Below are 12,558 nucleotides of genomic sequence, written 5' to 3'. Positions count from 1 at the left end.
TTTGTACTTACAAAATTAATGAATTTTCCCAGTATAATAATTCTTCGGACGAGAACTAAATAAAGAAAGAATAAGAAACTGAAAATTCATCAAGCGTGGCACAATAAAACGGTTTCTTCCTACTGTTTTTATTATCTCCAGGCACAAGAGCAAAGATAGTATTGGACGTACGTGCATATAGGTTCATAACGCTCATTGAATGGTTGTAGGCGAACGCATAAATGGGTTTACGACGCTATGAACAATTTTTTCGTAACGCATATATGGATTCATAACGGGCTGAAAAAGTTAAGCATTTTTCTCTGCCAAATTAATATTCTCTTTGACGTAAATCACGCGTCCTACTTATATGACCGAGGATTACTTTAATTAGACGAATCGTCGATAATTACTCAGTAGTTAAACGGCTGAATCATGTAAATAACTATACGAACACAGAATCATAGATTTAAACTATGTTAAGTTTAAAAATCTAAAATCAACATCGATAAGATCGAAATAACTAATTACGTAAAAATCAGTAGATGAATTTGGAATGACTTAATTTGGAATAATGGAATTCTATGTTTTTAACTATATCGATCGTGCAAGTATCATGCACATCCTCTTTATTCATTTTTAAATACCTTACTGCTTTCCTGTTATCACTATTTGTAAGAATAAACTAGAGATGTTATTCAATTACTAGTAAATTATGAATTTATGGTAAATTATTCAAATAACCGGATTTCTCGATTATTTAGAAGCTATGAATACTTGTATACAGGGTGTCTTATGCAGCTAGGTTTAAAATAGCAGAAGATAGAAAAAATATATCGTTAAGTGGTTTGTTTTAAGTGATGCATCACTTGGTATATTTTTCTATACACTAATTGATACATTTTTCCGTCTTAAAAGAAGTACGTATTACTTTCACTTTTCTTTTTTACACTTTTTGTGTGATATATTTTGCCTAATGAAACTTTTATTCTGCTTCCTACGATATAAACTGCAATTGTATAACGTTCGATTTCTGTAAAACACCCAGTATACAATAAAATTAAGGAAAAAATCGTGCACAGTTGCACAGCATTGCGTGTGTGTTTGTATACGAGCGGAGCAGGGCGGAACAAACAACGCGATGAACAGGATGCGATAAGATCCAGCTGGCAGGATAATAATCGATCCTGCCGCCGCGTCGCAAAGATTCTAATCGACGCGTGTCTTGCAGGAGTCTATGTGTAATTGCGTTTAACGAATGGAGATACTAACTGCCGCGAATTACTCCTATCAACGATGCTTCTCGCTTCCGAGAAAACCAACGAGTTCTTGACCTTTGTCAATTTGAAAATCCTTCATTTCTACCGTTACGATTACAAATACTTCTTCGATTATAAATAAGGATCATTTAGATCGAAGGACAAGATAATTTACGAATCAATAACAAATATTATAAATTTGTTACTTTAAAAGCGAATTACATTAATTACATGTTGGTTTGAATGTTTCTGTGTAAATACTTTCTATTTGTATAATTTTCTGTAATTAAAGTAAATAAAATTTGAACTAGTTTAGATGAAACCGATGTAAACGACCATTTCTGAAGTTTCCGATTTTCGTAAGAAATTCGTACGATCTAGGAAATCGATACGACACGAAGAAACCATGTACATACATAACTGAGCGACGAAAGCGAGTTTCGTAATACACGTAGCGAAAGACATACACATACGGGTCTGGCGTAAATATTGACAAGAAACGACAAGAAGCATGTACGGTACGACCCCGGTAGAAGTCGAATACTCCCTGTTTCTCCCTGTGGAACGACGAGCAACAAGAAAAAAAAACCACAGGGAAAGAGAGAAAAAAAAGTCTATCTACGGTCGCGGCGAAAGGAAGAAAAGGACTTAGAAAAGGTCACGCGCCTGCGCGTGCAATGTACGTTCTGGAAAGAGCGCGGCTGTTCATATATCCGCGTTCATGGACATATACGGCTGTTTTCAAAACACGGTCGGTAAAGTAGACGCGAGATATCGTCGTAGAGAGTAAAAAACGGACGAAGAGCGGGACTCGTTCAAAATTCGACGAGACTTGGTATCTCGACCGTTACCACGCCATCGATATACATGCATGCCAATGGCGAAATTTTCTAGAATCATCGATAGCGCGATACACGAGCGTCAGCATGTACACTGTTATTTTATCTATAAATTTGCCTAATCCGCTGAAAAGTCAGGGTAAGTTGACGCGATAACCTGAACGTCTTGTGTTTAAAACGGATGAGATCAAGCTCTTTGGTCAATAAGAATATGCTCGGACGGAACAAATTATTTTCATACGCTACCATATGGAGCTACGAGTACTCTATATTAGGACGGTACTTACGTCTTGTAAGAGCCTCTCCGCGTTGTCGTCGGGGCGCAGTAGCACAGCACGTCTCACCGATCTTCACCGAAGTCAAAGCACGCTAACATATATCCTATCTGAGCGTTCTCTCGTCCACTTAACGTGCGGGGATGCGACGCGTTTACGATTACTATCGCATATGCTCTCTCTGTTTCTCTTTGTCCGGCACCACACGTGACGTTTTCAAGCCGGCAACGACGTGCAGAAACGACGGAAATCTGCGTGAGCGTGTTGAGTTCCTCGCGGCTGCTCTCACCGCTCGACCGATCGTACACACACTGTGTGGATCGTCACCAATAGACGCGTTGTTTTTATCGATATATCTCAGTGGGATCACCAGAAAAAAAGAAAAGATGGAACTTGTCTGCTCGGTCGATGAAACGTGGCTGCCCGTCGTCGTTGACGGGCAGACGAGACGAACCGAAAAGTTGGGTACGAGTTTCAAATCGAAATTTCTGTTTCCGATCGATCCCGATCCTTCGAACCACCGTTGTTGTTAAATAGACGCCTCGTCGTTTGATTTCGCGGCAGGGATAGTAAACACACAGGAACGAGGGGACGATGCGAATGTCAAACCGTACCGTTTCTGACTAATGACGGAACGCGAGGAAGAAACTTTCGAGTACAACGTTGGTTTACACATTAACGACACCTCAAGTCGTCGCGGCGAACCAATTGACACTGACAGCCGCGTTCAACTCGAGCGCGCACGCACTCTACCTTCTCCCACTCTTCTCATCCACCCTCTTACTATACCTACATATATCTATAGTAACTATTCCTACCCCCTCTACGCCTGGCCAACGTCTATCCCCGTATTATCGTTCGTAAAACGTCATCTGCGCCGCCAATCTTCCCTTCGAAGCAGCGCTTCCACGCGCTCCTGAGTCACGATTCCACTTCGATTTTGACGTATGTATGCACACACGCGTTACGTGCGTAATAAAATGCCCGAAGAACGCCGGCCGGCGTACCAACACTTTACACAAGCTTTATTTTTAAATTTGCCAAACCGCGCAAAATTTCATATCAAGAATACCTGAGGCTTTTTGCTGAACGACACTTGTTCTCAACGTTCTATCACTGCGAGTATTACGCGTCCTAAATTGCAGTAATTATTTGTGATGAATCCTCAACTTTTCACTCGTCTGATAAAAAATGAATTTAGATTAGGATCAAGCGCAGTTGATCCAAGTTATTTGAAACTCTTACATGTAAATGATACAAGATAGAATCCTTCCTTCTGACTCGTTTTACTGTCGTAAATCTTACGTTTTCAATGTTACAATTATTTCCGAGTAATGTTCAATCTTTTACTTGTACACTTTGTAATGTATGAAAACTCATATATTGAAATGATAATAAAAGTGAAGGAATTTTACGTATAATTACAATCAAATCAAGTATTCAAGGACGAAGATCGGCTATTAAACTGGATAGGAAAATAGAATATCACAATGGCACAGGTCTTTCAATTCGACACTAATCTGTACAACTAAGAGCGTTGTGCGCTGTAATCGTGTACGAGCGATTTTTATATTGCATAGTTCTTATCTAAACGTGGTTGTCGTCGCGGTTACGTAATAACACCGGCGATTTCAAGCGATAAAACAAACACATGCATCTGGCCGGCGTTATTTTTCTCGTCGGCGAAAATGTATTTTACGTATTTTAAACGTTTCCATCGACTTCTAGAAGCAGCCAGGTATGCTATAGGCGACTATAGCATACGACAGAGCGCGGGATCCGATCGTTCTACAATCAGCTGAATATTTCCACATCGACGATGAAACTTTTGAAGAGTTGTTGTCCTAGTTTTCCGCTCGATTCTACTCTGGCCAGGAATTTTCTAACAGCTGGTCTTTCCATCGCTTCCGCCGTTGTTAATACGGTTCGTGTATATATAGAAATTCAACTGGGCGACGCGGAAAAAGGAAGACAATAATTAATGCAATTAAGGCGCAATGTAACAGAAGAGACGACGTCCCCGATATAGACACTGGCTGACGAAAGTATTATAATGTTCGCCATAGGAAACTGTTGTGCATGTCAAATATAAAATATTTTGAAATCTCACATTTTTTGGACTAAATAGTTGGAACGAAGATATTTACTGCAAAAGCAATTCCGTTCATAAGTATCTTTTGTACTGTCATTTAATAAAATAAGTTAAATTTTAAAAGCCACTAGGAGATCATAAAAATATTGGGAAATTTATGTGACAAGAAAAATATGTGATAAAAATTATCTACAGTGGCTCACAAAAATATTTTCTGTCGCATATATCGAATATAGTAGATAGCTGTAGTTATGGTCTTTGAAGAACTTACTCGAACGTTATAGACAAGAAATCAAATACTCTAGAAGCCTGTAAAAGCTATTTGAATCTATTTGAGGCTAATTCATTATCGAAAAAGGCGAACAATTTTTCCAAAAAAAGACTCTTTGTATTCTAAATGGCAAAAAGCCTAACTCTAATTAAACCTTTCTTAATTTTCACTATGAATTTTCTGAACAATCTATTACTATCGGCGTTACTCTGTATATTCGTTGTCGAAGAATGTTACAGGCATAGGAATTGGACCGGCGGTAACGGGATTAGCGAACATTCTCGAATTCTCGGCGTAACACTCCGTATTTTCCTTTTTCGCGTAATGCATGCTATTTTCGTAATATTCACGCAAATAAACGTACGCGATATCAGTGGCCATGTATTAGAGCTAGAACCTAAATACGTGTGTTGCCAGCGATTTCTTTGTCGCATTGTGATGAAATAAAAAGACAAAAGAGAAAGAACGAAAGAAAGAAAAGACGTAACGCGGAGATATGCACTGCTGTGTTTCATTACAGCGGACACAAAAGGTATTTGCACATCGCTGTATTTATTATAGAATTTATATACTAATTAATTAGATCCAAGTATATTAAATTACGTATCATTTAGCACTGCTTCCGTATGACCAAAATTTGATATTACGAAAATGAAATGTAGAACCTGATAAAAAAAAAAAACGCTACATTGGAAAATAGGATTATGTGCAAATATTTTTTTGTAGTCGCTGTATATACATATGTATAATGAAACATTTTTGTACTCTAAAAAATTTTTTTTCAAACTATCAGTGAGATAGAAAGTAAAGAATCCTCCTTTTCATTGACACTCAAAGACTACTCGCATTATTTCAAGCAATGATATTTAAAATTGTTGATATTGATGATATTTAAAATTAACGGATTCTTCCCTTCGTTGTCCAGCGATATCCCCACTAGCGTACGTTCGTTGTATGTACCGTGGCAGCTGGCGAGAATGCTTTTCCGAGAATTCGGCGGAAGAAGCGAATGGATGGAACATTGGGCACGTCGGTGTTGTGCCTAGACGGCGTAGGGCTTTGTATCGAAAAGCTGCTAGAAGGTTCCATGGCACGTGATGCCACACAGCCATCTGCTCAGGTCACACTCTTTACCGCATAGAGAGTGGGGGTTCAAATCTTTTCAAGGGCCATGGGTCAGGTCACTAAGTCAGTCAGCCTGAGAATAACATTCAACATCCCACAACGCTCACTTATATTTCTTGTAATTTTTGTTCAATAAATATCACATAATATTACTTCAATACAAACATTGTGTCTTCCACAAATTATTAATCTTAATTTCGAGATTAAATTCTAAGAAAAATCAACAATTACACTGATGTCATCCTGTACTTCGTTATCGTTAAATTTCTGTTTTCAGGACAGAAAAAACAAATAAAAACAAAATCACATAAAAGCTCCGCTCCCCCAGCGGCTTAAATGCAAAGAATATATTAAAACAAAAAATCTAAAAAGCCAACACATAATATAGTATGGCTACGTCGTACCTTCGCGTATCGGTACTTTTACCTAACACATCTTATCAAAATTTATAGTTTATTGTGAATGCCCAAATGCATTAAAATGCATCTTGGTCTAATAAACGTTATTTAAAAAAAAAAAAAAAATATCGTTAAATTTCTTTAACAAATAATTCAAATTTACAATCTGCTAATTCCTATAGTTAATAACAATGTAAATAATGGTAGAATTAACGAGAAATCAACGTGCTCTGAACTGAACACCAAGAGAAAATATGTCGTTTTAGAGTTTACAGAACTTTCCACTTATATTTTAAAGCTCGAACTTTGCTCTACATTATTCCAAGGAGGTATAATTTTATGAATATGGACTTTAAGTGCGGGTTTAAAAAAAGATCGAATTAAATGCTTCTCGCTTATAAATATGCTAATGGTTTATTAACGTCAACAAGGTAATTCTTCCCCCGTTTCTTTCGATTATTAAATGCATATTGTTACACGCCTTGTCGCCCAAACGTGACAAGGGAAAGTTTGAACGCACACACTGGCGAAAGAAATAATGGTCACCGCTGGGGAACCTTTTGCATGATAAAAGTCATAATTTATAAGTTATAAACTTCTGTTACTGTTGTTTTATTACCAAACTCGTTACTTGCTATGCTGGACAAAGAGTCGATTAAGACTGACAAGTCGCGACATTTTACTGTCCACGTTAATTCTTTCTCTTGCGTAGCAAGTAACAAGTAACTCTATAAAGTTACGAAAATTCCGTACGACAGGAGTTTATTACCTGAAACTTATGATCTGTGAAAATTCGTTAATTGATTGAATTTAATATTTCCAGCAAAGATTTGTCAATCATTAGGTAGCAAGTAACACAAGTTTGATAATAAAACCGTAAAATTGTAAAACTGTAAAAATCGTTTCTACGGCAAAAGCCGATATAATCTAAAACTCATTGCTTGTCAAAATTCAGCTGCGTATAAAAAAACCACAAGAGAATTCAAATTCACAAATACGTACGTACGTGTATAGAAAAGACGCTAGATATTTGATAAAAGGACCGTAATCGAACGGAAATTGGCGTCGATTAAATAATCATGTGGTCAGAGCAGATGAAACACGCCGAACCGCCATACAAATCGCAGAGCTTTCGACGCCGATGCAAAGGGAATGAAAAAAGATGCATCGACGAAGTTCCAAAGACACTTTTAGGTCAAACAGTTATCGCAGGTTATTGACTCTGCATCAGATCGTTACTTTCACGTCATAGTATTGGTCTGTGGTGCTTTTAAATGGAAGCCGCGGTTTATCTATTCTAGGATGCGCTACATTGTCAACCCGTGTCATTCATCGATGCTCGTGTAAGAATTCGCGCGTTTCAAATTGCTCATTATCTTTTGCAACTGGACAACAGTAGGTAGACAAAAAAGAGGACAACGAAAGAGAGAAATGAATTTCATTACGTGTTTATTCGCAATCTTTAACATCGTTCAAAATGTTTATTTTTAATATGTATCATTAATATGTATCATTCTGACTCGAAGGGTAAAAATAATCTTAATAAAGATATGGACCATTGGTTTATCGCTAAAAGCTCGATAAAGCAAGTTTACGAGTCGCATACTTCATGAAAATAAGACACTTGCACAATAATTTGCCAACTAACGATATTAGTAAATTAGATTACAAATTGTAGGCTAGAAATTTCTGTTTTACAACCGTCTAATTTTTTGTCAGATAGGATAGTCAGGTAACATTTTGTAAGCGAGGAAGAATTTATAAAATTCTAATTTCTTTAGCAATTTGTAACTTTATTCGAACGAGTGCATAACACCTATAAAAATATTACGTGTATATGTTGTGTGATCCATAAATCACCTAATCTTGGCCGATCGATGTAAGTCGTATTCTTATTGACTCGAAAGAAAAAGGTATTTTTAATCCGGATACGGTCCGGTTTCTCGGTTTCAGGGAAGATCACTTCCCAGACTTCATTTGAATTTTCGACCGGCTGACTGATTAACTTGAAGATATCGCATCGCGTCCACCTAACGTTGCTCACTGACTAACGAACATAAGTATATCTGTATGTTAATCGTCCGAATTGTTCACGTGAATTTCTGGAAAAACCGGTCGTTCCAGTATCTACCATGAACGAGTCAAAGCTGCGTCCTCATCATCCTCTTCGCGATGAAGAGAAAAAGGAAGTTGTCAAGACACAATACGATGAATCTCGAATGTTTGCGCTTCGCGTGCGTGGTTGTTCATGTTTGTTGGTGGCTCGAGGATCTTTTATTGGTCCGTAGTGGAAAAATTTTTTTCAAGCAAACAACTTTTATCTGCGCGCGATGCGATATAATTTTGATACATTTTTAAAAATATGTATTTGGAGGTGGAATTTGTACATCGTTTTTGTTACGAAATGAATGATATATAGAATGATATGAACAGGTACATTATTGTAAAATATCGAATAATACTCTTTAAAAAGTAATCGATCAACGTGAACTTGATTTTTATCTTAGGTGCTTCTGGAAAATTTGAAGTACAATTTTGAATAAAAATGTGAAAGAAATATCCACGTATATATGTACTTCGTAATACATAATAATTTCTATAAAAACAACTAGGTCAGTGACATGTGTTAAAAATCATCAATTTCGAGATATCTATAATATTGTCTCTAAAAATGAAGTATTTGCTCCGATACGAGCGTCAATCATATTACAGAACAAGAAGAATGCAACACTCACACTCTCAAAATCCAAAGAATATCAGTAAAATCATAAAAGACAAAATTTGTTTATTATGAACGCATCAAGTATAATGATCAAATCACCGTCATCATCAAAGAAATGTACTTCCCTTAGTTGTGTCATTTTTTCAGCAATTCTGTCTTCAATTACAATCTACATCCATCTTTATTCAAAACGAAAAAAAGGTGGCAAAAGGAAAGAAAGTAAAAAAAGTGTAATGGAAATATAACATAGAACGACACTGAAGAATATTGTGCAGGTGCAGCAACAATATGCTGCGAGAGGACGTGTGCAGGAAACGTATGAGCGCAACGAAAGAACAACGAGTGGCACAGCACCGTGCTCGGCGAGCTCGAACGAGAAAGATTTGTTCATTATTAAATCATCGAGTAACTACCACAATGTATTTCCTGAAAAATGTACTTCCCTTACTGTCAGTTGCCTAGCAATTTTTCCCCTTCCATTACGATCTATACCCATGTTTACGCAAAATAAAAAAAGAACAAGTAAAAGAACGTAATCGAAAGACGAGATGGAACGAGATCGAAGGATGCTGGACAGGAGCAGCAACAATATGCTGCGAGAGGACGTGTGCGGGCAACGTACGAGCGCAACGAAAGAGCAACGAGTGGCAGAGCATCGTGCGCTCCGAGCATGGGCAAAGTGAAGGTGTCGATGACGTAATATGCGGCAACCGTGATATATAGTTAGAGAGAAAAGTGGGGTTGCTCGTGACGGTAAAGGTGGACCGCGTGGTGGGGGGCGGCTTGTCACAGAGGCGATGGGATGGGGGTGGGGCGAGTGCATCGAGTGCGCGCAAGCGCAACGACGCGCAACGCTGCGCTGTTCTGTGTTGCGCAGTCGCCACGGCGACCGTCAAGGACGTTCGCGCTCGGTGCGCCGCACCAAGCATCCGACAGAGACAGAGAGCAACAGTTAGGAATTACTCGAATAGTTCGGGATATTTGTGTAAAAATAATTATATACTCGGTTGCATTCTTTTTCGTCGAAATAATTCGAAAAGCTAGCCGAACGATCCCACGTTTCCTCGTAAAATGGTAAATAGTTTCCAAGTATATGTGTATTATGTAAAACAGCCAATGAGGTAATTGATCGACCGTATGTTAGAGAAATAGCGATCGAAATGATCGATACGTGTCTTCGATTTCATCAAAGGTATGTATTTCGAAAGTGACAGCACGTATGGCGGAAATTGTTGGGGTTAATTGATTCGATTTTAAGCGAGTTTCGTGGGTTTGATCTGAGCGTTGAAAGGTAAGGATGGTATGCTTTTAGGGATATTACGTAAACATCTGGGAAAGAAGCGGTGTGACTATGTTTTAGGAAGTAGATAGCTGTGAAAGTTTTAGACCTTTCCCTGGGTTATGTCCATAGTGATCGATGTCGTTACATCTGCCTATGCGAATATACTCCGCAATGTGTAATATACCGATGTATAAGTTAATAAGTCGCGTTATTCGCGGTATCTGCAACGAAACAAAAACTTGTAGTATCTCTTGGAAACAACTGTTAACCTTTCACAAGTTCCTAACCTTAAATACCCTTCACGCGTTCTATTCAAAAATTCTCAATATGGTTTCTTGATAGAGCAACAACACCAAAAAGGAGGGATATAAAGATCGGTAAGTCAAACAAACGAAAAAAGAAAGCAAGCGAACGAAATAAAAGGTATATGGAACCAACTAAACACACTACTAAGACTAAATGTAACACAGACGCGTAGGAGAGAGAGGATGTGGCCAGAATACTACAAGTGTATACACGAGCGACAAAGAGAGCAAGTATTATCGAATAAGCGGGTGTAAGAGAGAAACGAAGAGACAGAGAAAGCGAGGGTTGCCGGACAGAGACTAGACGCTAGGCCAGCGACTGAGAGAACGAGTAACGAGCGAGAAGGCGAATGGTCGTACGTAGGTTAAAAGAAGACAGATAGAGAGTGAAAGAGTGCCTTCTGTCTGCCGCACCCGCGAATCGACGAATTCGAGCCACTCGATCGGCCTCGAGCGGCCTTGGATGTATCGCGGCCGGAGTGCAGGGCGGAGCGAGATTGCTGCTCGCTTTCCAGGGTATTTCCATGGTACCTCTTGGAACAAGTTTCCATCTCTTAACCAAATGAGTCGAGCGTTTTCGCCAATGAACGATTGCCTCCCTCGCATATGGTGATCATACATCACATTGGATGGCGATAGAACCGAAGTTGAAGTTTCTTATAGAGTTGTATGTAATTCGATGGATTGTTTCTACATTTGTAGATGTGGTTTTGACGTTGATTTTGGGAAACATGGAAAATATAGAAGAAAATATGGAAAGTGATATCTGAAACCCGTAGATGCGGTGAAGGATGCTCGGTGCTCGGCGGCCTTGAGGAATTAATTGATTTTGGCCAGACCTATAGCTTCTTCAACTTGAACGTACTAAATTAACAATATATTGCGCTGTAAACGTCAAATTAAAAATATCCTATAAAAATGCAAAAATACGTTTTAATCCCTTTTCTCCTCTTTTTTAGACGAAGTTAACAAACGAGTAACATTATCATTTTAATTTTTCAGCAACTCATTAAACTGTAAACGAACGTTCTATGAATATGTAAAAGTACATCGAAAATCTCTTTTTTCCATTTCTTTTTTAAACACAAGATCGCGAAGTTTTTGTATAATGAAGAAGGACACGCGTACATTGATTTTTTCAATTAACCGACGATTTAATGGCAAAGTAGATAGATATTAGAAAGTATTCCGATTGATCGTGCACGAATAAATATGTACGATCGAACATGCCTTCGGCGACGTGCAATCTCTTAAAATCCTTACGAAGCCGGTCTCACCGCAGTCAACTTTTACTTCGTTAGAAAAGTCCGGTGTCTATTCAAGGCCATCGGGTTATCGATCAAAGCCGCGAGCGAGCCTCTAATAATACGAAAAACCGATCCCTTTCATCAAGCGAATCGCTTGAAATTGTAACACAATATGCGTCGCGGTTTCTTGCGCGCAACAACGCGCCCGCGAACACGTCCGCCAACCGACCAGTGTTTAATTGCACGATCAAAGAAATCCTTCGGTTTTAATGCTGTCGAACAGCTGAAAGCTAACAGCTGTTAGGTGGTGTCGACACCGGTCGATCGAATTTTCCGCCATTGAATCGAATTAATCCGCCACCCGATTATCCGCAGATTAGCGTCGTGTCCTTTTCGTATCTGTTCAATTCTCATCGGAAATTTTACCGATTTTTTTGTATCGTAATATTGGTAAATCGTGACCTATTATTATTGACAAAAACTAAAAATCATTATACTCCGAAGTAAATTACTATGTCCTGCTAAATTATTATTATATCTCTATCGTAGATTTTTCTTCCATCTCTACGTAAAACTCGAAGGAATATAACCAAATTCGGGAGAAAAATCGACCAAAAGCGTAACTTCCCACGCTACGATCCATTCCTGTCCATTTTCTACACAACAATTTAAAATTTCCAAGATCCCACACTTCCCTGCCCTCTGTGTACCAATAAATTACTACGAGCAATTACAAGGACGCACTTTTGATTAAAGTCCGACGT

General features: G+C 38.4%; 1 protein-coding gene and 1 long non-coding RNA gene across 4 annotated transcripts in view; one reads left to right on the top strand and one right to left on the bottom strand.

Moving 5' to 3' along the window:
• Positions 1 to 12,558, bottom strand: part of LOC117164823 (terminal nucleotidyltransferase 5C) — a 169,945-nt gene that overhangs the window by 96,159 nt on the left and 61,228 nt on the right. The window contains exon 1 of one of the 2 annotated variants that reach the window (XM_033348206.2): positions 2,365 to 3,077. The exons of the other annotated variant lie outside the window; for it this stretch is intronic. The gene's annotated coding sequence lies outside the window, so the exon portion shown is untranslated. Of the gene's footprint in view, positions 1 to 2,364; positions 3,078 to 12,558 lie in introns of those variants that run through there. 2 annotated transcript variants of the gene reach the window in all.
• On the top strand, positions 9,765 to 11,485 carry LOC117164824 (uncharacterized). 2 transcript variants are annotated; one of them, XR_013059043.1, is made up of 3 exons: positions 9,765 to 10,152; positions 10,273 to 10,619; positions 10,713 to 11,485. It is a non-coding gene; the product is annotated as an uncharacterized LOC117164824 (long non-coding RNA). The 2 variants fall into 2 exon arrangements; XR_013059044.1 differs by having other exon boundaries at positions 9,767 to 10,152; positions 10,273 to 11,156; positions 11,250 to 11,485.

The sequence above is a fragment of the Bombus vancouverensis genome, chromosome 8, assembly GCF_051014615.1.
Source record: "Bombus vancouverensis nearcticus chromosome 8, iyBomVanc1_principal, whole genome shotgun sequence".
NCBI classification, from domain to species: Eukaryota; Metazoa; Arthropoda; class Insecta; order Hymenoptera; family Apidae; genus Bombus; species Bombus vancouverensis.
The sequence above is the reverse complement of the archived record's forward strand: the minus strand, read 5'-3'. Positions and strand labels throughout refer to the sequence as shown.